At 44.4% G+C, this 26,933-nt stretch overlaps 3 non-coding genes across 3 annotated transcripts; all 3 read right to left on the bottom strand.

The window, feature by feature from the left end:
• Positions 1-7,225: 7,225 nt before the first annotated feature.
• Positions 7,226-7,300, bottom strand: Trnas-gga. Its single transcript has one exon. It is a non-coding gene; the product is annotated as a tRNA-Ser (tRNA).
• A 226-nt stretch (positions 7,301-7,526) lies between these two features.
• On the bottom strand, positions 7,527-7,601 carry Trnas-gga. Its single transcript has one exon. It is a non-coding gene; the product is annotated as a tRNA-Ser (tRNA).
• A 12,503-nt stretch (positions 7,602-20,104) lies between these two features.
• On the bottom strand, positions 20,105-20,179 carry Trnat-ugu. Its single transcript has one exon. It is a non-coding gene; the product is annotated as a tRNA-Thr (tRNA).
• Positions 20,180-26,933: the final 6,754 nt, after the last annotated feature.

The following is a 26,933-nucleotide window of genomic DNA, read 5'->3' as shown; positions in this document are numbered from 1 at the left end:
TTCTGCACTTCAACGATATATCCGATTTGTCGCAAGTTCCCCACTGATTTTTGAAATTATAAGATAATGTTATCTATCCTTCTGCCTTCTTCATCGTAAGTCATCCAAAGGTCTCCTAATTCTCATTCTAATAATGGATCCCCTAGTTGTCTTATATCAAGTCCGGTTTATTTTGTAATACATCATCAGGAAAGTTCTCACCGTCATAGAAGCCGACAGTGCACTTTTTCCATCCATCCGCTCTCTCTTCTGCATTAGTGAGTCCTTCCGGCAATCAATTCCGTTTAGATTTCTTCGCATTTTTCATGCAGCTATTTCGTCCTCCTACAAATTTCCTTCCTAAGTGACGTGTATTTCTTTACTCGTGAATTTCCTTGAACATATTTGAACTTACTACTTCCATCGATTAACTGAAGTATTTGTTCTGTTACCCATGATTCCTTCGCAGTTACCTTCTTCGTACTTACGCTTTCCTTTCCAGCTTCTGTGATGGGCCTTGCGTAGCCCCTCCCGCCGGAGGTTCGAGTCCTCTGTCGGGCATGGGTGTGTCTGTGTGTTGCTCTTATAATAAGTTAGTTTAAGTAGTGTGTACGTCTAGGGACCGATGACCTCAGCGGTTTGGTCCCTTAGGAATTCACACACATTTGAACATTTTTGATGACCCTTTTTAAGCTTGTCCATTCCTCTTAAACTGTACAGCCTACTGAGCTATTTTTTATTGCTGTGTCTATAGCCTTAGAGAATTTCAACCGTATGTCGTCATTCCTTATTACTTCCGTATCCCACTTCATTGCCCAATGATTCTTCCTGACTAGTCTCTTAAACTGTAGCCTACGCTTCATCACTGGTAAACTGCGATCTGACTCTGTATTTCTTCAGGGGTACGCCTTTCAATCCAGTATCTGATTTCGGAATCTGTGTCTGACCATGATGTAATGTAAATGATATCTTGAAGTCTCTCCCGGCCTTTTCCTGGTATATCTCCTCTCCTGTGATTCTCGAACAGAGTATTCACTACTGTTAGCTGAAACTAATGCAGAGTCTTCTTCGTCTCACTTAGCTGCTATCCAGCCCATAGTCCCCCGTAACGCTTTCTTCTTTTCCTATGACTGGACTCCAGTCCCTCATGACTATTACACTTTCATCTCCATCTACCTACTGAATTAGCTGTTCAATATTCTCATACGCTTTTTCCATCTCTTCATCTTCAGCTTCCGACGTCGACATGTATAACTGAATTGTCGTTGTCGGCATTGGATTTCTGTATGTTCTGATGAGAATAACACTACCACTGAACTGTTCACAGTAACTCACTCTTTGCCCTGCCTTCCTATTCGTAATGCCTCCTATTCTCTTTATATCATTTTTGTTGCTGTTGATATTACCCGAAACTGAATGGAAATGCTTGCCTTCTTTTCATTTCTCTTCCCTTACCTCACAATCTATAGATTGTCTTTTCATTTTCAGATTGTCTAGCTTTCCTACGCCGTTCAAACCATGCCCCTTTCGTTATCCATTCATTGGTTATTCAAGATTAGTCTCATGGTCACCATGCCCTTGGCTGTCCTCTCCCGGAGATCCGTATGGAAGGCTAGTATAGACAAAAACCTGAGAAGTAGGTGTTGTGTGTGTGTGTGTGTGTGTGTGTGTGTGTGTGTGTGTGTGTGTGTGTATGTGTGTGTGTCTGCGAGCGCGTCTTAGGTAAGATAAACTTTTCGTTTCATTGCGCCATAGCGGTTATAGCTTCTACAATTGCAGAACACTCATCGGAGTAATAAATAATACATTTAAGGAATAGATATGCTGATGTTCTTAAAAAGCCGTAACGTAAAGTCGTGTATTAGGTGAGGGAGAGAGGTAAACCATATTGGTAGTCTGTAGAAAGCTGGGTAGGAAGGGGGGACGGATGATAATTAATTAGCTGAATACTTTACGACTTTCAGTACAACGAAACACCAGTCGAAAGTTGCAAATTTTACTTCTTTTTTATTCACTCGACGACTAGTTAATGGCCGAGACCCATTTTCAAATCATCGCAACGGACTGCAGCTCTTTGTATCAAAACACTGTCCTCGTAGTCAGCGATTCTTGTGTAAGCAAAGAGGTGAAAATCTGAGGGAACGAAATCTGGGTCATATGGTAGGTGATCAAACACTTCCCATCAAACACGCTGCAGGAAAGTCTTCATTGTAGTAGCATTGTGATGCCGACCATTGTCATGAAGGGCAATGCATGACGACATTATTCCCCATCACCTCTTCTGAACCGCCATTCACAGACAGTTTCCGCTAATCCGCTGATCCACTCACAGTACAAGATCACCAGTTGACACTCGCTTCCTTCGCTGACCAACAGTATTATGAACGTCTGTGAACCCTGATTCGAAGTTCCTACACCACATCCGATCTTACATATGACATTTAATGTATATGTAGGCTGCACAAAAACAGGGAAGCCACTTCAAAGTGAAGAAATGGAATGACAGCTCACACTTCACACATGGTGGGAGAGACTACTGTTCGAGGCATAGTTATGAGGGCACCGTGCGCTCAGTACTTAAAAGAGCAATGTGACGCGACCGACTGGCATACCGGAGACGCTGCGCAGAGTTTCATTAGATTTTCACTGCGATTTTAATTTCGTGGAGGATCTGATATTGATAGAAAATATCCCCCCTACACTGAAATACATACGCTCCAGGATGCGTTGGCTTCCATCAAACAGCTTGAGGCTACTGCCAAGGGGCGTCACTGTGGGGGATCGAACGTGGGGAATGCGAGGGACGTCGAGGACATCCCACGTGTCCTCCGATAGGTCCACTGCTGTGACCGCCCAGGGTACTGCCTGCACTAAGGTTGACCCCTCACCCGTGATCGAGTGGAAGATCATTCCAAAGTCTGGCAGGCAGCGAAAAACTTTCCGAGGGGCCGATCGTAGGGCCTCCTCGGTTCGTTTGACGAACGGGTTTCGAGCGTTATCTGTGGCTGACGATGTCTCTGAGCTGGATGTATTCGTCCACACTCTTCCAGAAGAAGCTTCTCGGCCCCTTAAGGTCTGGGAATTCACAGAGGGTGGGTTTGCTGGTAGTTGGGAACTCCAACGTTAGGCGTGTAATGGGGCCCCTTAAGAGCTTGGCTGCCAAGGAAGGGAAGGAAGCCAGTGTGCCCTTCGTGTGCATTCCGAGGGGAGTCATGCCGGATGTGGAAAGGGTGCTTCCGGGTGCCATAAAGAGTACAGGGTGCAGCCAACTGCAGGTGGTGGCTCATGTAGGTACCAATGACGTGAGTCGCTTTGGATCGAAGCAGATTCTGTCTGGTTTCGTGTGGATATCGGAAATGGTAAAGACTGCCAGTCTTGCTTCCGAGATGAGGCGGAGCTCACCATCTGTAGCATCGTCGATAGAATCGACTGACGTCCTTTGGCGCAGAGCCGATTGGAGGGTCTGAATCAGAGGCTCAGGAGGTTTTGTGACCGTGTAGGCTGCAGATTCCTTGACTTGCGTCATCGAGTGGTGTGTTTCCGGGTTCCGCTTAGTAGGTCAGGGGTCCACTACACACAGAAGGTGGTTACACGGGTAGCGGGGGCTCTGTGGAAGGGACTGGACGGTTTTTCAGGTTAGAAGGTCTCAGAGAGGACATGAGGGGCGTCCGTCTAATAGTGAGCACGTAAAATACAGTAAGGTGGTTGTGGAAATGATTAGTATTGTAGTCGTAAATTGTCATAGTTGTGTTGGGAAAGAACCAGAGCTCCAAGCCCTAATAGAAAGCAATAAAGCTCATATAGTTGCTGGTACAGAGAGCTGGCTAAAGCCGGAAATAAGTTCAGCCGAAATTTTTTCAAACGATCTAACAGTGTACAGAAAGGATAGATTTCATACAGTTGGTAATGGAGTATTTATTGCTGTCAGAAGTAGTTTGCCTTGTAGCAGAATTGAAGTAGATATTTCGCGTGAAATGGTATGGGTAGAGGTTTTACATGACAATCGGATTAAACTATTAATTGGAGTGTTTTACCGACCCCCGACTCAGAAGATATAGTTTCTGAACAATTCAACGGAAACTTGAGTCTCATTTCAAATAAGTACCCAGATCATATAATTATCGGGGAGCACTCAGCCTCGTGATGCCAACTGAGGAGCTACTCGACCAAATAGTAGCGGCTCCGATCAAAGAAAACCATCGTAACGACCGGGAGAGCGGTGTGCTGACCACACACCCCTCCTTTCCGCATCCTCAACTGAGGATGACACGGTGGTCGGATGGTCCCGCTGGGTCACTGCTGGCCTGACGATGAAGTGCTCATATAATTGTAGTTGGTTGTGACTTCAGTCTACCCTCGACATGCTGTAAAAATTAAAGTCGGCGGCAGGCATAAAACGTCATCCGAAATTCTACGGAATGCTTTCTCCGAAAATTATTTTGAACAATTAGTTCATGAGTCCACTCGAAGTGTAAATGGTTGCGAAATCATACTTGACTTTTAAGCAACAAATAACCCTGGATAAATAGTAAGAATTGTGACGAATAGAGGGATTAGTGACCAGAAGGCAGTTGCTGCTAGGCAGAATACCGTAACACCTACAACCATCAGAATGAAACGCAAAGTATATCTATTTAAAAATGCTGATAAAAATGCCATTAAGGCCTTTTAAAGAGACTGTCATCACTCCTTCCGATCTGATCATGTAAGTGTAGAAAAGTTGTGGAATGTTCTCGAAGAGATAGTATCAACAGCAATTGGGAGATATATACCACATAAAGTAATAAGTGGTGGTACTGATCCCCCACGATAAACAAAACGGGTCAGATCGCTGTTGCAGAAGCATCGAAAAAAGCGTGCCAAATTTAAAAGAACACAAAATCCCCAAGATTGTCAAGGTTTTAAATAAGTTCGAAATATAGCGCGTACTTCAATGCGAGATGCTTTCTATAATTTCCACATCGAAATTCTCTCTCGAAATCTGGCAGAAAACCCAAAGCGATTCTGGTCATACATAAATTACACCAGTGGCAAGACGCAATCAATACCTTCACTGCGCAATAACAACGGTGAAGTCACTGATTACAGTGCCACTAAAGCAGAGTTATTAAACACGGTTTTCCGAAACTCATTCACCAAAGAAGACGAAGTCAACATTCCTGAATTCCAATGAAGAACAACTGCCAAATGAGAAACATAGAAGTAGATGTCCTCGTTATAACAAAGCAGCTTAAATCACCTAATAGAGGCATGGCCTCCGATCCAGACTGTATACCAGTCAGGTTCCTCACAGAGTACGATGATACAATAGCTCTATATTTAGCAATTATATACAACCACTCGCTCACATAAAGATCCGTACCTATAGATCCGTACCGTTTCTCACAAGCGTCTTCTAACCAAACTGCGTGCCTACGGAGTATCACCTCGGTTGTGCGGCTGGGTGCTTGATTTCCTGTCAGAAAGGTGACAGTTCGTAGTAATAAACGGAAAGTCATTGACTAAAACAGAAGTAATATCCGGCGTTCCCCAAGGAAGCGTTGTAGGCCCTCTATTGTTCCTGATCTATATTAACGACATAGGGGACAACCTGAGTTGCCCCCTTAGATTGTTTGCAGATGATGCCTCTTGTAAAGTCAGCAGATGATCAAAACGACTTGCAAAATGATTTAGATAAGATATCTGTATGGTGCGAAAAGTGGCAAATGACCCAGAATAAATAAAAGTGTGAAGTTATTCGTATGAGTACTAAAAGAAATCAGCTAAATTTCGATTACGCGATGATGCACACAAATCTGAAGGCTATAAATTCAACTAAATACTTAGGGATTACAATTACAAATAACCTAAATTGGAACGATCACATAATAATATTGTGGCTCTAGCAAACCAAAGACGGCGATTCATTGGCAGAGCACTTAGATGGTGCAACAGGCCTACTAAAGAGATTGCTTACACCACGCTTGTCCGCCCTATTCTGGAGTATTGCTATGCGGTGATGGATCCGCATCAGGTGGGACTGACGGGTGACATCGAAAAAGTACAAAGAATGCAGCTCGTTTTGTATTATCGTAAAATAGGGGAGATAGTGTCACAGACACCATACGTGGATTGGAGTGGCGATCGTTGAAACAAAGGCGTTTTTCGTTGCGACGCGATCTTTACATGATATTTCAGACACCAGTTTTTTCCTCCGATTGCGAAAACATTCTGTTGGCATCCACCTACATAGGGAGAAATGATCATCATGATAAAAGAAGAGAAATCAGGGCTTGAACAGAAAAATTTAAGTGATCGTTTTCCCCGCGTGCCGTTCGTGAGTGGAATGGTAGAGAGCCAGCTTGATGGTGGTTTATTGAACACTCAGCCAGGCAATTAACTGTGAATAGCAAAGTAATCACGTAGATATAGATGTAGATGTAGACTTACAGGCTACTGGTGCTACGTCTCATCGTATTACTGGTCGCACGTTATTTGATTTTAATAATAATATATGGATCTGTTGGTTCCTCTAAGAAATTCGTCAATGGAGCTTATTAGCAACTTTAGAGTAAACGTGTACTTATGATTTACTTCAACGTCCGTTTTAACGTTGATTTCAATGTTTCATAAAGTCTTCTGACTCAGTTAGGCAACTAGGATATGTCAGTATGCAGTTATTGTCAGTTTTGGTTTAGATCATGAATGGCTCTCTCTCACTACTGCTGCATATTTACGAAACTCTCAGTTCACGTATGCGATATCTAAGAGTATATTTCAGCCCTTTAATTTAAATAGAGTTGGAGTACTAGTTGTTCATCTAGACTGCAAAACCACAAACCTTCTGAGTATAATAGATTTCACTGCATTGGAAACTGTAAACCATTCTAACAGTTTCCAGAATGAGATTTTCACTCTGCAGCGGAGTGTGCGCTGATATGAAACTTCCTGGCAGATTAAAACTGTGTGCCCGACCGAGATTCGAACTCGGGACCTTTGCTTTTCGCGGGCAAGTGCTCTACCAACTGAGCTACCGAAGCACGACTTACGCCCGGTACTCACAGCTTTACTTCTGCCAGTACCTCGTCTCCTACCTTCCAAACTTTACAGAAGCTCTCCTGCGAACCTTGCAGAACTAGCACTCCTGAAAGAAAGGATATTGCGGAGACATGGCTTAGCCACAGCCAGGGGGATGTTTCCAGAATGAGATTTTCACTCTGCAGCGGAGTGTGCGCTGATATGAAACTTCCTGGCAGATTAAAACTGTGTGCCCGACCGAGACTCGAACTCGGGACCTTTGCCTTTCCCGGGCAAGTGCTCTACCAACTGAGCTACCGAAGCACGACTCACGCCCGGTACTCACAGCTTTACTTCTGCCAGTACCTCGTCTCCTACCTTCCAAACTTTACAGAAGCTCTCCTGCGAACCTTGCAGAACTAGCACTCCTGAAAGAAAGGATATTGCGGAGACATGGCTTAGCCACAGCCAGGGGGATGTTTCCAGAATGAGATTTTCACTCTGCAGCGGAGTGTGCGCTGATATGAAACTTCCTGGCAGATTAAAACTGTGTGCCCGACCGAGACTCGAACTCGGGACCTTTGCCTTTCCCGGGCAAGTGCTCTACCAACTGAGCTACCGAAGCACGACTCACGCCCAGTACTCACAGCTTTACTGGCAGAAGTAAAGCTGTGAGTACCGGGCGTGAGTCGTGCTTCGGTAGCTCAGTTGGTAGAGCACTTGCCCGCGAAAGGCAAAGGTCCCGAGTTCGAGTCTCGGTCGGGCACACAGTTTTAATCTGCCAGGAAGTTTCATTCTAACAGTATTAAAGTTTTCGGCCGGGACTTTCTTTTATTGAACAGAAGAGCTCAGGTATTGAAGTGTCTGGTAGATATACAGACATTGAAATATGCTAACTTTCATTTGCGGGTTTATTTCATAAAATACAATTACTGAACTACATTTCAGGCCCAAGAACTAGATTCACAGTATCTGACGTACCACTCCTTACTCGTAGGCAAATATGCATGATACGAGTTACAATTGGTAACGATCGTGTTGTGCCAAACACGATACTTGCATACTTATTATTTAGTAAGATGATTCGGGGATGGAAACAAGTCAACCGAAACCCCTAATACACAAATCGCATTTATATTTTATTGTGATCAAGACTAGGTAAAGTAGATGGCTTTGTCTGCATCATCCAATGATTGGATAGTGAACGTAACATTTCTCTCTCAATTCCTAACGCGTGAATTATCGTAGGAACATCGTTTCCGAAGGCGAACCAAGGCTGTCAAATGTCCAGTAATGTTTAAGCACGATCAAGAAGAATCGTCACTGCATATCGTTGTACTTGGAACTGCTTACATACTGAGACAAGCTTGGGTCAGGCAGAAGCTAGCGCTAGTAACAAAGCAGTTAAATTGAGAAAAGTGAATAATTTCTTTTTTCAAAGGAGTGAAAACGGGTGAAGGGAAAATAATCTCGGAAAATGTGGAGCACCAGATACCAGTCGGAACAAGTAACAACACTCGGTGAGTGCGTGTTTCTGTGTGTATGTGTTTGTGTATGAGTGTGTGATTATGTGTGTGTGTGTGTGTGTGTGTGTGTGTGTGTGTGTGTGTGTGTGTGGTTAATCATTCACACTTTCCAACATTCCCGGCCAACTGCACTCACCGGTGTTACAAATGCACGTTGGCATCGGAAACTCTCCCACGCAGATAAATTCTTTGTAGGCGAGACCTGACACCCAGTGCGTGGGAACGCACTGTTCCTAGAGGTCGGTCGCACATTACTCGATTCCGCCCCATTTATCCAACTTCTCGAGTCGGTAAAATGCTTCTGCTGAGTCACGTTGAAACCTGCATCCAAGTCTGGAAACTGCCTCCCAATATAGGCCTCCATAACGTAGTCAGCGCATGCCCCATCCATCATTAGCACTGTCCCTATTAATCAGCTTGTGGCGTCGTCTGTATTAGAACAACAGTTCCAACGATGTATCGCAGTCCCAACGGAAACTCCCTATCACACCCCACTAAGGTTTAGTAGCAAGATGACCCACTGGATAGCCCGTCAAAAACAATATGCAGATCAAGCATGAAAGAAAGGAAGAAGGTGTACTGAACTGTAAAATAAGAAGCAAAATAGAACACTGAACGGTCCACGCTCTAGATGTGCAACATCGATCGAAATGAAAGAGCCAAGTCTCTTGGTTATACAGTCATGGCGTTTGGACAGGAAAGCGGCGGTTCCGTGTACAGATCTCCCTCCTGCCAATATTTTTTCAGAAAATATGAACTTTCTCTTCTCTGTATTCACATTTGATTTTGTGCCGTTGAGTAATATGCATTTGCAACAGCGAGGCATAAGGAAGGGAACTATAATGAAAATTGATTCCGAACAATTACTCTATTACCAGCCGATATTAAGTGGCTCTCGAATGGAAACGCCAAACATTTGACCACAAGGGAACAAGACAACGGAGTCCTCCACCGGAAAACACGTATGATGAGTCATACGACACTGGTGACGGTATGTGTGTCATACGTTAGGAATCTTATATCGATTCATCTAACTTGTACGCCTAGTGAGTGATATATGTCTCCTTGCATGATTTAGGTAATCGTATGACTGTGATCACTCAAAAAGAAATGATAGAAACGTGTTACTTTGTCACATAAGCTTAAAAAATGTAAGTAACAGGTTCACACTCATAATCACTCTCACACAGTTTTCCCTGTTCTCTATCAAAACACGTATTTTTAACGCTTTTGAATCATTCCACAACTAAACCATCAAATCTTGCAAATGAGCAAGGAAATATGAAAATGTCTCGGAATTTTGGAAAGTGAAGTTGCTTATGTTTTAGAGCTTGGACTTTGATAATAAACACACGATCATGTAAACAATACCGCTCTGTGTATCTGTGCATTCCTGGCTTGAATAAATTGTTCGTGTACTTGGTTTTCTAATTTAATGCATTTCTGTCTTCAGGTTCCACTCATTCCGAAACTCATTTACAGTATTTAACTTCAGGTTTTTCCACCATCCCTTTAAACTTCTGGAATTTATTCCTAACTTAACTCCGTAATCTATGCTTCCGTCTATTAATTGATATGGAAAACACTTTATATTGGAGCATTTCCATCATTTACCGTAAAGAAACGCCATGAAATTGACGTAAGTGTATCACTTCATCGTGTCCTTCGTAAGCTCATCTACATTTCAATCATCCAGTACACACAGCTCCGCAGCAATCGGCAACGTATCTTCATCACCATATTTACTATTTATCACCAAATGTAGGAAATAATGACACAAATAGTGCGTAGTCATACTATGTCTTAAAGAACTAGCAGATTTCTTAAAGTTCGAAAAATGTTCATGGATCATGTTATGCTAGTCGCGAGGCAAATTTGATAGATTCTTATTGCCGACGGAATTTCAATTGCTTGTTTAAGACGCCAACGTGCAAAGGAACAACAATTCACTGCCATCCAGGCAACTTCGTCAACAGGAATCCTCTCTCCGCCCTGCACTGTAGTCAACTGACTTCCATCGTGTGTTTGTTTCGTTTTGGTTCGATTTTTGTTGTTTAGTCCTAGCGTCCTCATACCAAAGCTCGGCTACCTCCAATCGGGCCTACTGGTTATAGTGGGGGTCTGAACTATTAGCAGGTTTGCAGCCGAGAGCCTGTATTTTTCCACTGACACTCGACAATGGGATACCGTGATTACAAGGCCAAGAGGCACCTGATGTACGTATCTCCTATTTGTCCCACAAAAAAACTTCGTGTTACGACTCTTGTGTTCCGTTTGGAAGTTCTGACTATTCAGTTTCTTCTTTTATAATATAGTTCACATATATTTATTGGTTATTTCCATTTCTGTGAGAGGTCTATGCGGCATCTCGTCTGCTCTCATTGTTCATCACGTTTCTTCCGACAGCAATATAACCTTACCACATGGCTCATATTTTATAGCCAATGTATAGTATGACAGCTGCCTAGAATACAAAAAGAGAAGAGACACGTCAATGACTAGACAAGAATTCTTAATTTTTGAGAAAGAATGGGGTGGTCACGAGGGAGATTTCTACATGGATCTTCAACTTTTCATTCCCCCACCGTGTCCACAAAATCAAGATACCGTAGCTTTTCCGGTTTGCTAGATCTTGCACATCTTCAGCTAGGACTACTTACTGTTTCTATTTTGCATCTTTTTTCACATTTCAATACACCTTCTTCCTGTTTTCATGCTTGATTTGTGTTCAGTCTATGACGGACTAGCCTGTGGGCCGTCTTACCACTAAATCTGACGGCGCCGGGGCGACGGGGTGCACAGGGACTTTGGCTTGCCAGAGACTCAAATTCTCGGGTCTCACCCAAAAACGTTGTGCTTTGATGCGGTTTCATATAGGGTTCTACGTCCTCATAAAATGAACCCGTTTTCTCTGTTTAGCAAGCTATCGACATGATGCCTGAGCGATCTCAGAATTACCGCAATTTATTAGATTAATCTTGGGTATTAACAATCGCTTGAGATGTATTTTGGTCCTTTATAATTGTACCACTACCGGTTTCGTCGCGTTAAAGCTAAATCTTAAGCGGAAAAGCTCGGAATATTTTCTCCCAACATTCGTGGTCTGTCAAATACGAAACACCGCAAAGGGACGGTATGTCATGGATACCCAAGATGAATACTCATGGCTGCTGTTGCCCCATCTACAGGGTTGTTAGTAGATTCAGTTCAGTAGTGGGATGCACCGAAAAATAAACACGTATAGTTTTATACGTAATTTTGTTTTGTCAAAAAGTGTAACAAAAAATGCTAGCTTAAGTAACTGAGAAACAAGGTTATCAACGCAAAGAATTACTTTTCCTTAAGAGATGTACAGTTGAATCATTAAGTTAGATACAGTCCGATTGTGCAGTATAGCCTCTCACAACAGCTTCAAAAATTACCACCGGGTCAGGCCTCCCAAATTTCAGTGAACTGTTTCAAAAAGATTAATTATGTTACAGAAAGGATATAAAATACACACAAGAAACAATTATAAAGTATGTCTTAAAACTAAATAAGCAACAATTTACTTTACCGTAAGGGATGGAGATCCATCTTGTATAATGTAATCTAAAATCAAGTAACAGAGCTAAAACATATCAGGAATCAGAGCTCCAATAGAAAAAAAATACACTTAACTATGAACTATGAACTATGTGGAACTATGAACTACGTAGAAGGTTTCACCAATAAATGAGCAAAAATCAGACATTAAACGATTAAGACCACTTTCCCAAAATATGATTTCAAAAGCACCTTGCGTGAAAAGACTTATAGCTTACAAAAACTCTCTCTATCTCTATGTCTCTCTCTCTATCTCCCTCTCTCCCCAACAGATCATGAGTCTTAACAAAGAACAGAATTATAAAATATATATTAGCCTTCAAAAGAAGAATAATGCACTTAGCAAGGATAAAGGTGCCTGCTCATACATGATTTGTAAAAGCAGTGCCCTGATAAGCATAAATATAAGTACACAATGACGCTCAGTCAAAAGAAAATACTGACAGTTCGAGGAAACATCTGCCCACACAGTGCACCACTCACTGTATAGACTTGATCACTGTACTGTAAAACTCCTTGATACTACTAAACAAGATTAATGTGCGGCATAGGTTAATAGCAAACCTGAAAAACGGTTACCTATCAAACTCTTAATCTCAGAGTTTACTCAGTTGCGCTGTCCTTAACGCTAAGATGGATATCCGCAAACAATACATTGAAATCGAACTAAATCAAATGACACGACCCGTACTTGTGACGTCTATTGGCCTTTAGACAAAACATATAGCACATATAGAGGTGACCATGTGAAAAAGATTGAAATGATAATTAAATAGACACCCTAGCTGCAAGCAGGCGTTGATACACTTCATTGGGGACATGTTGAAAATGTGTGCCCCGACCGGGACTCGAACACGGGATGTCCTGCTTGCATGGCAGACGCTCTATCCATCTTTTTTTTTTTTTTTTTGTCAGACTCATAACTTTAGACCGACTGTGGTAAAAAAAAAAAAAAAAAAAGAAATACAGTTGGAAACGAACAGGCGACTATATGTTTAGAACGCACGACCCTTGCCACTTTTTTTTATACATATATATATATATATATATATATATATATATATATATATATATATATATACAAAGCAAAAGTTCTTCAAGGTACCAGTTAAACTTATTCAAATGAGTGTTAGGTAAACAAATTATTTAGAATAACATGAAATACAACAAATTGGAACATATCCTGTTTTCCTTTTTTTGTTTTTCCTGTTTTTGTTTTTGTTTAAAAATTTGTATTGAACAAACTAAAAGTACATATATATTCACTATGCAAGAGTTCTTCAAGATACCATATAAAAATATACAAATGACTGTTAGTTAAACAAAAAAAAATATTAAAAAAGAAAAACATTAAATACAACAAAATATAACATATTCTGTCTTCTTCCTATAAAAAAAAATTGTGTTTGTTTTTAGTCGATGCATGAGAACGTGGATAAGGGTGTTGCATCATGTGACAGGTAGGCATGGTACACCCCAACATTGAGGGGGGGTCAAGGAAGACGCTGCGGAGATAACCGGCAAAAGTTTGTCGGTAAGATGGTTTTCGGGTGAGGGTGCTATGCGCGGTCACAACTTTGTACCAGAAGTCAAGGACTGTATGCGGACCACTCCGAAAGAGATATTCTAAAGCCTGTCCTCGAAACCAGATTAGGGTATGGTGCTTAGCAAGAGGGTAGTGAAATGTCTGGGGCAACAACAGGAAATCCGGGGTTACCGTCGTTGCCGGGGCACGGAGGTAAAAGCCCACGATTCGTTGAATGAGGAGCCATACGTTTTGTTTCAGGGGGCACGTAAGACAGTGCTCGTCGGTGTCTTCGAGCTGACAGTCAGGGCAGAGTGGGGAGGTGGCCAGTCCTATGCGATAAAGTCGACTATTAGTCGGGAATTTTCCATAGACTAAAACATACCAGAGTGCAGACACAGACGACGGTAAAAAGGGAGCATGCACACGCCCCCAAACCGTTCACCAGTTAATGTCAGGATGCTGTAGCACCATGGGGTCGCAAGGGTTCGACAGCATAAACAAACGATAATAATCTATTGTACGGGGAGGACGGGTGACTGGAGGATCGGCCCGAACGTAGCTGAGTTCTATGAAGCAATTGGCGACGTAGTACAATAATGGAGAAATAGGTGCCACATTGATCGGTGGATCGAGAGAAGCTGGTCGGAGGAAATCTAAGAGACTGCGTGTTAAGGACGGGACCGGCCCCTGCCAGTGCCGCAACAGAGTGTGGACAAAGAGTGCAGAAGATCGTGCCCGCACGTTGACGAGTCCGAGGCCACCTTTTGCAGGAGGCAGTGTTAGAGTGTTGTAGCGGACTTTGAAAAGTGCCCCTGCTGACACGAAATATCCAAAGGCTGATTGGATGCGGCGGCCAAGGAGTAACGGCATTGGGAGGATCTGGGCGACGTGTACCAGTTTAGGGACGACATAGATGTTGACATAGGACACACGTTGGAGTTGGTTTAAGTTACGGTGCACTTGACCGCGGACATGGTGCCGAATCGACTGCAAAAGCCGCCGGTAAGCCAGGGCCACTGTGCGGTGTCGGAGCTCGTAAATTCGATACCCAAGTAACGAAGGGTGGCACTGACTGGGAGTGGGGTCGGCACCATAGCCGGGAGGCCGCGCCCAATGTGCATCATAGTCGATTTACGGACATTAAGAATGCTACCAGAAAGACGTCCATACTGGTGGATCCATTGGATGGCGTCATTGAGTTCCGTGGAGGAGCAGGTGAGAAAGAGGAGATCGTCCGCATAAGCCCTACAGTAAAAGGTGTGGTCATGCAAAGTGAGCCCCTGCAGTCTAGAGGTAAGTCCAGTGATGAGGGGCTCAAGTGCAATGGCATATAGTAAAGTAGACATAGGGCATCCTTGACGCACAGAGCGGCGTATAGGAATCGGTCCTACAAGCCACCCATTGACTTGTACCATCGAGACCGCGGGAAGGAGTAACCGGCGAATGGCATCGACAATAAGCAATGGGAACCGCATACGTGTCGCCACCATGAGGAGGAATGGGTGTCGAACGCGATCAAAGGCACTCGTGAAATCGACGGATACCAGTGCTGCACGAAGGCGACAAACCGACGCCAGTGCAATGAGGTCACGGCATTCTCCTAGGGCTGTTTGTAAGGTGGCCCCACAACCACGTGCAGTCTGCTCAGGTGAAAGGCCCGTAGGTAAGACGGTGCGTATGCGCGCTGCTAAGAGGCGTGCATAGATTTTATAGTCTACATTCAGTAGTGTAAGGGGGTGATATGCAGAGACATGAGACCCTCCCTTCGGTTTAGGCACAGGTAGAAGAATGCCAGTGACGAATTCAGGTGGTATTGGGAAGGACGGAGTAAAGAGTTCCTGAATCATTTCCGTCCAGCGAGGAAGCATTAACGTGGTGAACGCCCGGTAAAACTCCACTGGGAGACCATCTGGACCGGGTGATTTGTTCTTGGCCCCTTTGTTGATCGCATCTACCACCTCTTCTGCGGTGATTGCAGACATCATGGACGTTGACTCCGCTACGGTGAGGGTCCGATCAGGGGAAGGACGGAGATCATCAGGAATGGACGTCGCCATCGGTTCATCATCATAAAATCGGCGATAATGTTCAGCAAAGGCGGACACGACCGCCGCCTATGTTGTGTGGTGAACACCATCGGAGGTCGTGATGTTGGGGACGAAAAGCCGACGTCGACGACTATGGTCGGACGCGGCATGGACTGTGGATTGGGTTTCGTCGTGGAGGGGGTCTTGTCGTCGGGAACGCACCACGACACCATGCAGTCGTGCACGTTGAAGAGAGAGGAGACGAGCTTTAGTACGTTGTCGTTCCCTGTGGGTGTCAGGTGATGGAGGGAGCGCATCGAGCTCACGGAGGACGGCGTAGTGAAAATTTTTGGTGTCTCGATGCCATGCTGCTGCTTCCTTGCCACATTGTATGAAGGCCTTTCTGATCGCAGGTTTGGCACATTTCAGCCACCAATGGAACGTGGATGTGTACTGCGGAAGGCGTCCATGTAGTGGCAATACATTGTCGGCAGTGTGGATCATTAAGGAGGGAGGTATTAAGCTTCCAGTAACCTCTGCTGCGCCACACTGACTGAGGTGGCAGAGCCAGGGAGCAAATGACGGCGCAATGGTCCGAAAATGCAAGGGACCATCGTTCAGCTTGGGCGACTTCATTGCCGAGGTGAGCAGAGACATAAAATCGGTCCAGTCTGCTCGCAGAATGTGCTGTATAATGGGTAAAACCGGGGGTATTGCCATGAATTTTCTCCCAAACGTCCACTAGATGAAAATCTTCGATTAAAGTGAGCAGCGCCGCGCATGGCGAACAACCAGGTACTTGGTCCTGCGGATGGAGGACACAGTTGAAATCACATCCCATGATAAGGCGATCATAGCGTCCAGAAAACAGGGACGCCACGTCATGTCCGAAGAAAGTGGACCGCTGCCGACGGTTCGTGGAGCCAGACGGAGCGTAGATATTGATGACGCGCGTGTCGAGGATGGTAACAGCCATGCCTCTTCCACAGGGAAGGATCGTCGTGTCCGTGAGTGGGATTCCTTCGCGTATGCAGAAAGCCACTCCACGCCCTGATTGATCACATGTGGACGTGTATGAGTCGTAGCCGTAGACTGGTGGTAGTGTGGCAACGCGTACTTCCTGAAGAAGGGCGACGTCGATGTCAGAGGCCCGAAGCATGTCACATAGGAGTTGCAGCTTGGGTGCAGTGCTGATCATGTTGATGTTCAGTGTGGCAAACCGGTAGGTTTGTTTCAGTGGTGGTGGACGCGCATCTACCATCACCAAGGGAAGTAAGAGGAGGGCACCGACAGGAAGTCCCGTACCATCAGCTGCAATGCCTCGCTTCTGATGTTAACAGGCAGCCTCGTCCGGCGGAGGTAACTCATCCGGAGGAGGGGGCGTACCCTCCTCAATGTCGTCGGCCCATGCTCCTGTGCCGTGGGTCTGTCCAATGTCCGTGGGAAGTGCGTCGTGGTTAGAGAGATCTGGAGTTGTCGGCGGGGAGACAGGCGTCTCAACCGGCGCACAGATCGTTACATTGTTCGTGGCGACCTCCATAGTGGTCCCGTCCTGCGAAACGTCTTGTTCATCGTGAAAGTTGTCCGCCGACCTCTGCGTGGAAATGTCGGCTGCTTGGGTGTCGTCTTCGTCGTCGCGAGTGGCAACGCTCTGAGAGCCCGTGGGTGAACGGCGACGGCGTTTGCGCCTACGTGGCGAGCGTTGTTTGCGCACGTGTTCCTCAGTGTCAGACGACGGCAAGGAGGAGCGTCGACCTGGTTCGAAGGCGTCGGTGGGTACAATGAAATTGTCAAACAGGTGTTGTGAAGATGTACTGGTCTCCTCAGCGTCCGGTGCGGGAGCCTGTTCGGCGGCAAGGTTGTCAGGTGGGACGTCTGTACCGTCCGTTGGTGACTGGGACGGTGGGACGCGCCGATCGGAAGGACCAGGCGACGGACTGGACGAAACTGTAGACGTGGCAAGAGCCGCTGCGTAAATGACCGGTAGGGCGGTCATCGTGGGTGTGACGGACGCTTCCGACAACGGGAGCTGCGCGACACGTCGTTGAATGCATTCAGACCGTAGGTGACCTTCTTTCCCGCAACCGGAACAGGTCCGAGGTTGGCCGTCATACATTATCTACATCTACATCTACATTTATACTCCGCAAGCCACCCAACGGTGTGTGGCGGAGGGCACTTTACGTGCCTCTGTCATTACCTCCCTTTCCTGTTCCAGTCGCGTATGGTTCACGGGAAGAACGACTGTCTGGAAGCCTCCGTGCGCGCTGTAATCTCTCTAATTTTACATTCGTGATCTCCTCGGGAGGTATAACTAGGGGGAAGCCATATATTCGATACCTCATCCAGAAACGCACCCTCTCGAAACCTGGCGAGCAAGCTACATCGCGATGCAGAGCGCCTCTCTTGCAGAGTCTGCCACTTGAGTTTATTAAACATCTCCGTAACGCTATCACGGTTACCAAATAACCCTGTGACGAAACGCGCCGCTCTTCTTTGGATCTTCTCTTTCTCCTCCGTCAAACCGATCTGGTACGGATCCCACACTGATGAGCAATACTCAAGTATAGGTCGAACGAGTGTTTTGTAAGCCACCTCCTTTGTTGATGGACTACATTTTCTAAGCACTCTCTCAATGAATCTCAACCTGGTACCCACCTTACCAACAATTAATTTTATATGATCATTCGACTTCAAATCGTTCCGCACGCATACTCCCAGATATTTACAGAAGTAACTGCTACCAGTGTTTGTTCCGCTAACATATAATCGTACAATAAAGGATCCTTCTTTCTATGTATTCGCAATACATTACATTTGTCTATGTTAAGGGTCAGTTGCCACTCCCTGCACCAAGTGCCTATCCGCTGCAGATCTTCCTGCAATCCGCTACAATTTTCTAATGCTGCAACTTCTCTGTATACTACAGCATCATCCGCGAAAAGCCGCATGGAACTTCCGACACTATCTACTAGATCATTTATATATATTGTGAAAAGCAATGGTCCCACAACACTCCCCTGTGGCACGCCAGAGGTTACTTTAACGTCTGTAGACGTCTCTTCATTGATAACAACATGCTGTGTTCCGTTTGCTAAAAACTCTTCAATCCAGCCACACAGCTGGTCTGATATTCCGTAGGCTCTTACTTTGTTTATCAGGCGACAGTGCGGAACTGTATCGAACGCCTTTCGGAAGTCAAGAAAAATAGCATCTACCTGGGAGCCTGTATCTAATATTTTCTGGGTCTCATGAACAAATAAAGCGAGTTGGGTCTCACACGATCGCTGTTTCCGGAATCCATGTTGATTCCTACATAGTAGATTCTGGGTCTCCAAAAACGACATGATACTCGAGCAAAAAACATGTTCTAAAATTCTACAACAGATCGACGTCAGAGATATAGGTCTATAGCTTTGCGCATCTGCTCGACGACCCTTCTTGAAGACTGGGACTATCTATAATGGCACGGCAGCCTCCGATACGTAGATAGGAAGGCACGTGTTTCTGCAGCTCGATGCGGACCTGTCTAACACCGTTTAAAACTGGATAGGTCTGAAATTGGACCCATCGTTCGGCAACATGTTCCAGAACGTTGCCATAGGGACGGAGCGCCTCGATGACGACGTCTGCAGGTAGTTCGAACGGCAGTTCGAAGATCCTTATCGTCCGTCTGCCGAGACCCGCGTGATCGACGGTAACGGGTCCGACGTTGCCGTCGGAATGACAGAAGCGCAGTCCACGTTTTGCCTCTTGAAGCACCTTGTCGCACGCCGCATCGTTGATCATTTTGACGTAGACGGTACTGCTAACTATGGACAAGTGGATACCAATTAGATCCGTTGGTGGTATTTCAACTTCATCGCATATAAATCGTTCTACCTCCAGGGCCTTGGGTCGAGCGAAGTCGGAACAAAAGTTGAAACGTAATGTCTTCTTCCGATAGTTGTGCGCCATGGTGGTCTAGAAGGAAAACGGCACTTACAGCGGCCGAAGTAAACACAAACACACCGTGCGCGCCTCGCCCGCAGCGCTCTGGCGCGTGACCGCCTCGCAGCACTGCCGGCGGCAGACTGTCCATCTGAGCCACCGCGGGCACAGAGGATAGTGCGTCTGCAGGGACTTATCCTTTGCACGCTCCCCGTGAGATCCACATTCCCAACATGTCCACAACACTACATTCGTAGTGCGCCAAATAGATGTTGGCCCATCATACTCATTACTCGTGGCAGATTAATCTACCAAGTCCCGTACGAGTTCGGGCATAGCGTGTGCGTTCGCACAAGAAGGTCAAAGGCCGGGAACCCATATTTTTAACTATATATGACGCTAGTATCTGTTCCCGAAAGAACAGTTACCGCGGATGACCATGCAGCTTTGCTAGAAATGAAATGATAATGAAACAGACACCCTAGCTGCAAGCAGGCGTTGATACATTTCATTGGGGACATGTTGAAAATGTGTGCCCCGACCGGGACTCGAACCCGGGATCTCCTGCTTACATGGCAGACGCTCTATCCATCTGAGCCACCGCGGGCGCAGAGGATAGTGCGTCTGCCGGGACTTATCCCTTGCTCGCTCCCCGTGAGATCCACATTCCCAACATGTCCACAACACTACATTCGTAGTGCGCCTAATAGATGTTTGCCCATCATACTCATTACTCGTGGCAGATTAATCTACCAAGTCCCGTACGAGTTCGGGCATAGCGTGTGCGTTCGCACAAGACGGTCAAAGGCCGGGAACCCATATTTTTAACTATATATGACGGTAGTATCTGTTCCCGAAAGAACAGTTACCGTGGATGACCATGCAGCTTTGCTAGAAATGAAATGATAATTAAATAGACACCCTAGCTGCAAGCAGGCGTTGATACACTTCATTGGGGACATGTTTAAAATGTGTGCCCCGACCGGTTATAGGAGAATATGTGCTTGGGACAATGAATGACGGCGAAAAAGACTAATTCAGTTATGTAATAAATTTCAGCAAGTAATAGCGAAAATTCTGTTAACGGCTCACAAGAGGAAGAGATATATTTCGAAAAGGCCTGGTGATACGGAAGGATTTGAGTTAGATTACATCACGGTCAGACAGAGATCCGGGAATCAGATTCTAGATTCTAAGGCGTACCCAGGAGCAGATATAAACACAATGCAATAGTGATGAAGAGCACGTTGAAGTTAAAGAGATTAGTCAGGAAGAATCAATATACAAAGAAGTGTGACACGTAAGTACTATGGAACGAAGAGATACACTTGAAGGTGTCTAAGTTTGTACACACAGCAATAAAGAATAGTCCAATAGGCAGTGCATTTGATGAGGAATGTCATCTCTGAAAAGGCAGTCACAGAAGCTGGAAGGAAAAATATAGGCACGAAGAAAGTAACTGCAAAGAATCAATGGGTAACAGAAGAAATATTTCAGCTGATAAATGAAAGAAGGAGCTACAAAAATGTCGAGGGAAATTCCGCAATACAGAAATACAAGTCGCTGAGGAATGAAATAAATAGGAAGTGCTGGGGAGCAAAGACGAAATGGCTGCATGAAGAATGTGGAGAAGCGCGGGATTAGCCGAGCGGTCTAAGGCGCTGCAGTCATGGACTGTGCGGCTGATCCCGGCCGAGGTTCGAGTCCTCCGCCGGGCATGGGTGTGTGTGTTTGTCCTTAGAATAAATGAGGTTAAGTAGTGTGTAAGCTTAGGGACTGATGAACTTAGCAATTAAGTCCCATAAGATTTCACATACATTTGAACAATGTGGAGAAATCGAAAACAAACTGATAGTCTGAAAGACTGACTCAGCATATAGTAAAGTCAAGTTAACCTTCGTTGAAATTAAAAGCAAGGCTGGTAACATTAAGAGTGCAACCTTAATTCCATTTTTAAGTGCAGAGGAGAGAGCGGATAGGTGGAAAGAGTACACTGAAGGACTCTATGAAGGGGGCGATTGGTCTGATGTGATAGAAGAAGAAAGAGGTGTCGATTTAGAGGAGATATGGGATCAAGTATTAGAATCAGAATTTAAGACAGGTTTGGAGGACTTACGATAAAACAAGGCAGAAGGGACCGATAACATCCCATCAGAATTTCTAAAATCATTAGGGGAAGTGGCTACAAAACGATTATTAACTGTGGTGCGTAGAATGTATGTCTGCTAATATACCTTCTGACTTTTGGGAGAATACCATCCACACAATTCCGAAGACTGCAAGAGCTGAAATATGCGAGAATTATCGCACGATCAGCTTAACACCTCATGCATACTAATTGGTGACGAGTATAATATACAGAAGAATGCAAAAAAATCGACGATTTGTTCGATGACGATCAGTTTGGTATTAGGAAAGGTATAGGCACCAGAGAGGCAATTCTGACGTTGACGTTGACAATGGAAACAAGACTAAAGAAAACTCAAGACATATTCATAAGATCTGTTGACCTAGAGAAAGCGTACGACAATGTAAACTAGTGCAAGATATTCGATATTCTGAGGAAAATATACGTTTAGAGCACAGCATTATATGGTAGCGAAACATGGAGTGTGAGAAAACGGGGACACAAGAGACTCGAAGCATTTGAGATGTGATGCTACAGACGAATGTTGAAAATTACATCGACTGATAAGGTAAGGGGTGAGGAGGTTCTGCGCAGAATCGGAGAGGAAAAGAACATGTGGGAAACACTGACAAGGAGAAGGGACAAGATGATAGAACATGGGTTAAGACATCGAGGAATAACTTTCATGGTACTAAATGGAGCTGTGGAGAGCAGTAACTGTGGAGGAAGACAGAGATTGGAATAAATACAGCAATGATCGAGGACGTAGTTTGCAAATGTTACTCTGAGATGAAGAGGTTGGCACACGAGAGCAGTTCGTGATGGGCCGCGTCAAGCCAGTAAGAAAACTGACGACTCAAAAAAAAAAAAAAAAAAAAAAAAAAAAAACTAAAGAAAATGGAGTACAGGTATGAAATTTGACGAGAGCATGATACTAGTTACCGATACGTCCGGTTTTATGACGGAGAACTTAACTAATAGGAGAAAGGGCTTTCCTCTTAGCAAGATTGGGAGTTCTGTATTATTCCGCACGAAAGCAAAACGTTCTTTGCTGTGGCGGGCCCCAGTGTTTGAGGACACTCTCTGGGTGCATTACATTGTGGTGGCGGCGTTCGACCACGGGCGGCGCTTCAACTCCAGTCCTTAGTGTAGGTTCAATCATGGGCTCTCTGTGACGCATGCGCCGTGTATGGTTTAGTTTCCACCGGGACCCAGCAGCAGCATTGTCTTCTGAAGACATTCGAGAGATGGAATGCTGAAATATACATGTTGATTTTCGGATCGGACACCAGTCCAGATGGGGCTACCAAGATTTATTACGTCAGGAAAACCTACGCTATCACAAAAAAAAAAATTTGTTCAAATGGCTCTGAGGTCATCAGTCCCCTAGAACTTAGAACTTCTTGATCTTAACAACCTAAGGACGTTACACACATCCATGTCCGAGGCAGGATTCGAACCTGCGACTGTAGCAGTCTCGGTTCCGGACTGAAGCGCCTAGAACCGCACGGACGCTATCACATCATTGGAAGCATTTCGCAGCCGAGAGCTGGACACTGAAGCAGGTAATAAGCCCACAAGAATGATTGGCAGAAGTAGTACACATTACGGAGTTATTACATGCTTAAGAACCCGAGGTAAGGTACAATTCCAATGGGTCTTGGAATTGACTGGTACATTAAACTTTGTCCATTCAAGAAGCAACCCACTCTCACAGTCTCAATTCCATCAGTAAGCTGGGACGTGGCACATTAGACATTGTAATCGCAGTCGGGACATCGCAGCCAAAATGTCCGCTGCTCCTTCCCATTTTGGTTTTCGTAGCTTCACTAAACAGGCTAAATCGAAATCATTATTGTTCTTTTGAAAATTGACAGTGTCAATTTGCTTGATAATTTGTCCAATCCAGCATTTTGCCACGACTCTAATGAGATTGTCATGGAAAGGGCATCTAGTTTCCTCTCTTTCTCCTTTAATTGTATCAGCACCTATAAAATCACGTTTTGTGGAGGTTGGATCATACATAATAGGTACGTACAGATTATTAGCTCTGATTGTAGGTCGTGAGTCTATCTCGATTGTTCAATAGGTTACGGTCCAGGTTAAAGTTTTAAGCTGTCAGAAAGACTCATAACAATTCACAGTCCTCTGAAGTGCTGTTCATTCTGAAACTTCGTCGGCCGCAGTGGACGTGCGGTTCTAGGCGCTTCAGTCCGGAACCTCGAGACTGGTACGGTCACAGGTTCGAATCCTGCCTCGGGCATGGATGATCTCAGATGTTAAGTCCCATAGTGCTCAGAGCCATTCTGAAACTTCGAGCTGCATAGACTGCATGCTATTGTTTCTTTAGTGGCATGACACTGGTGTAATGAGGATACTATATTCATGCTGAAGTGATGGAAGGAAACAGACAAAAGGTATAAATGCTTGACTATCAGGATATGTAACAATTATCAAGCGTTCTAGTAGCTATAGTTCCAATTATTGAAAGGTTAAATGGTTTCGATAGTAGGGTGACGAAACTAGAAATTAACGTGAGAAATCATAATTCTTGTCTGAACCATGTTAGTAACTTTAAATGCAACCATACGTAATAGAACATGTTTGACTATTCAGAGATGATCTGCCACTGCTATCTTACGCCTCAAATCCGTATTTGTATGGGCAGTGTCATCACAGGAATTTATTTACTGTAAATGAAATCATACCGGACACCCCCAAAAGACATCACGCTCCATAACTTGGGACACCTCCTCTAAGCCTGAAAACGGCTTAAATACCCTGAGGGAGCGAGTTCACAGGTTTCTGCACGTTTGCTGTATCCACCTACAGCCACTAATCCTCTGTACTAATAAGTAAACTGTAAAACTGTAGTGATTGTCTGTTTGCCTGTTTCAAACATGTTTTCCAAAACTACTAGACGATTTTTCTAGGTATTGTCGCAGGTAACTTGGGCATGGGTTGGGGCACCGAATAGCCTTATTTCGTCAAAATCGGAACACGGAGAAAAAGAAATTGTAATTTCAATCTTAATATAAAACCGTTTAATCTGCCTCTTCCTCTGCTTGAAACGCTAATCTTCGAAACAACTAGAGGAATTTTCATGGGGTGCCCACAGGTAACTTGAGCGTAGCTTGAACCCCTGTATGGATTTTAGTTCATGAAAATCGGATCATGGAAGAAACATATCAAGATTTAAAGCTTTATCTAAAATCGACGAATGACTGTCCGAACAGAGCAAAAAATTTTATTGAACGTGACAATGGAGCCTACGCTTGTACTTAAGAAGTGTGCAGAAAACAGATTATAGTTATAAGTCGAAGGGCATGGTAAACAAAGATTAGTTGAGAATGGAATGACACTGGGTTGTGGCCTATTGCTGATGTTATTCAATCTGCACACTGAGCTAGCGGTAACAGTAAATTCGGAGAGGAATTTAAATTTCCTGAAAAAGAAAGAAAAAAGGTTAAGATATGTTGAGGGTATTCTAATTCTGTCACATATGGCAAAAGATTAAGAAAAACAAATGAATGGAATACGTAGTGCCTATAAAAGAGGTTATGAGCCGTGAATAAAATTAAGTCAAGGGTATCGACGGTAATGGAAATAGATCAGGTGATGCTGAGGGAATTAAATAAATAAATAAGAAATTAAGAGCAATAGATGAGCTTTACTATTTGGGCAGTAAAATGACCGATGATGGCCGAAGTAGAGAGGATATAAAAGCCAGACTTGGAGAAACAAGGAAAACGTTTCTGGAAAAGAGGAATTTTTTTAACACCTAACGTCAGCGTATGTGTCAGGGAGTACTGGCTGAAGCTGTTTGTCTAGAGTGATCGATAAACAGTTCAGAAAAGTAAACAACAAATAGAAGACCGATGAAGATTAAATGGGTAGCTCGAATAACATATGAGGAAGTAGAGACTCGAAGTGTGGAAAAGTGAATGAAAGGGTTCGGAGTAGCTGTAAGAGGTGATTGGGTCATATGATGCGTTCTAATGCATCAGCAACTGCCACATTGGTAGTGGAAGGAAATATGGGAGTCAAAAACTGTAGGCGGATGTCAAAGCTTGAATACCGTATGTAGGTGTAGCCGGATGTAGATTGCAGCAGTTCTGTAGAGATGAAGAGTCTTGCACATCATAGACTAGCATCGAGAACTGCATCAACCCAGTCTTTGGACTGAAGGCTACAACGTCTTGAAAGGTGGAAGTGTTCTCAGTATATTCCTCACGAAAATCTAAAAGAAAGAGACCCAGTAACCGAGAATATTAATGTATGTAATCACTAAGGTTCATGTTCTGGGTCTCCTGAGAAACAGAGCTCAGGTCATGCGAAACAACCTCCGACCTGATATACAACGTCCACACACTTCCACGTACTCGATGCCTTGCATCATTCTAAAAGAGGCATAACCGCTACTCATAGGATCACACTACACGCCCCCAGCCATCAACTGTCCAGCTCCTGTATTGTTAGGCCTACTGAGGACGTAAAGTTGATGTGCCGCTGACAGATATGACCCTTAACTTCGTGATCGGCTCCAAATTATCGTTTTATGCAGTAACCTCCACAATGTTCCCTATGAAACTAGTTGAGGTGAACCCACGCTCAATGACAGATGTAATTCCTTTCAGGTTTCAATCCGGTTGTGAATAACTGGGCGTGACCCTAGTCTTTGTCCCTGTCGCCTATGTTTCTTTTACGAACACTGTCTACTATTTCTTACAGTGCTTCTTGTGATACACAGTTCTTCTTCTTTCGTTTCACCCTCTTTGGGGTACACTGGATCAATCATTTCTTTGTGCGTTGTTCTTTTCTTGGGGCCCAGTGTTTCTTTATTCTTTGTGATCTTCTTTTCCTCTCTTCTTACTGTCTCGTAATGTGTAATTTTGGACCCCCATGAAATGGATTTTTTGTTGTATGTATGTTTTGTTAGTTGGAAGGCCAATTCAAGTTTATTTTTTCTGGCTTCCACTGCTTTGCTTTCCCAGCGTCCAACTAATCCATTGTCAAAGTTATTAGAATTCTTTTACTATTTCAATCTTTTGTTCTTGATCTTTAAGGTATTTACATGAGTTCTTGATGTTTGTCAATACCTTAGTTTTTCAAAGGATATTTGAAGACCTATTTTAGCTGATTGTTTCTTTAGCTCAAGGATTTGTTCCTGTGCTTCCTCCACTGTTTCAGCCAACAGGGCCATATCATCTGCAAAAGCAATGCAATTTACTTTA

Source organism: Schistocerca americana, chromosome 7, assembly GCF_021461395.2.
Source record: "Schistocerca americana isolate TAMUIC-IGC-003095 chromosome 7, iqSchAmer2.1, whole genome shotgun sequence".
Taxonomy (NCBI): domain Eukaryota; kingdom Metazoa; phylum Arthropoda; class Insecta; order Orthoptera; family Acrididae; genus Schistocerca; species Schistocerca americana.
Note: the sequence above shows the minus strand (reverse complement) of the source record. Positions and strands in the feature narration are given on the sequence as shown.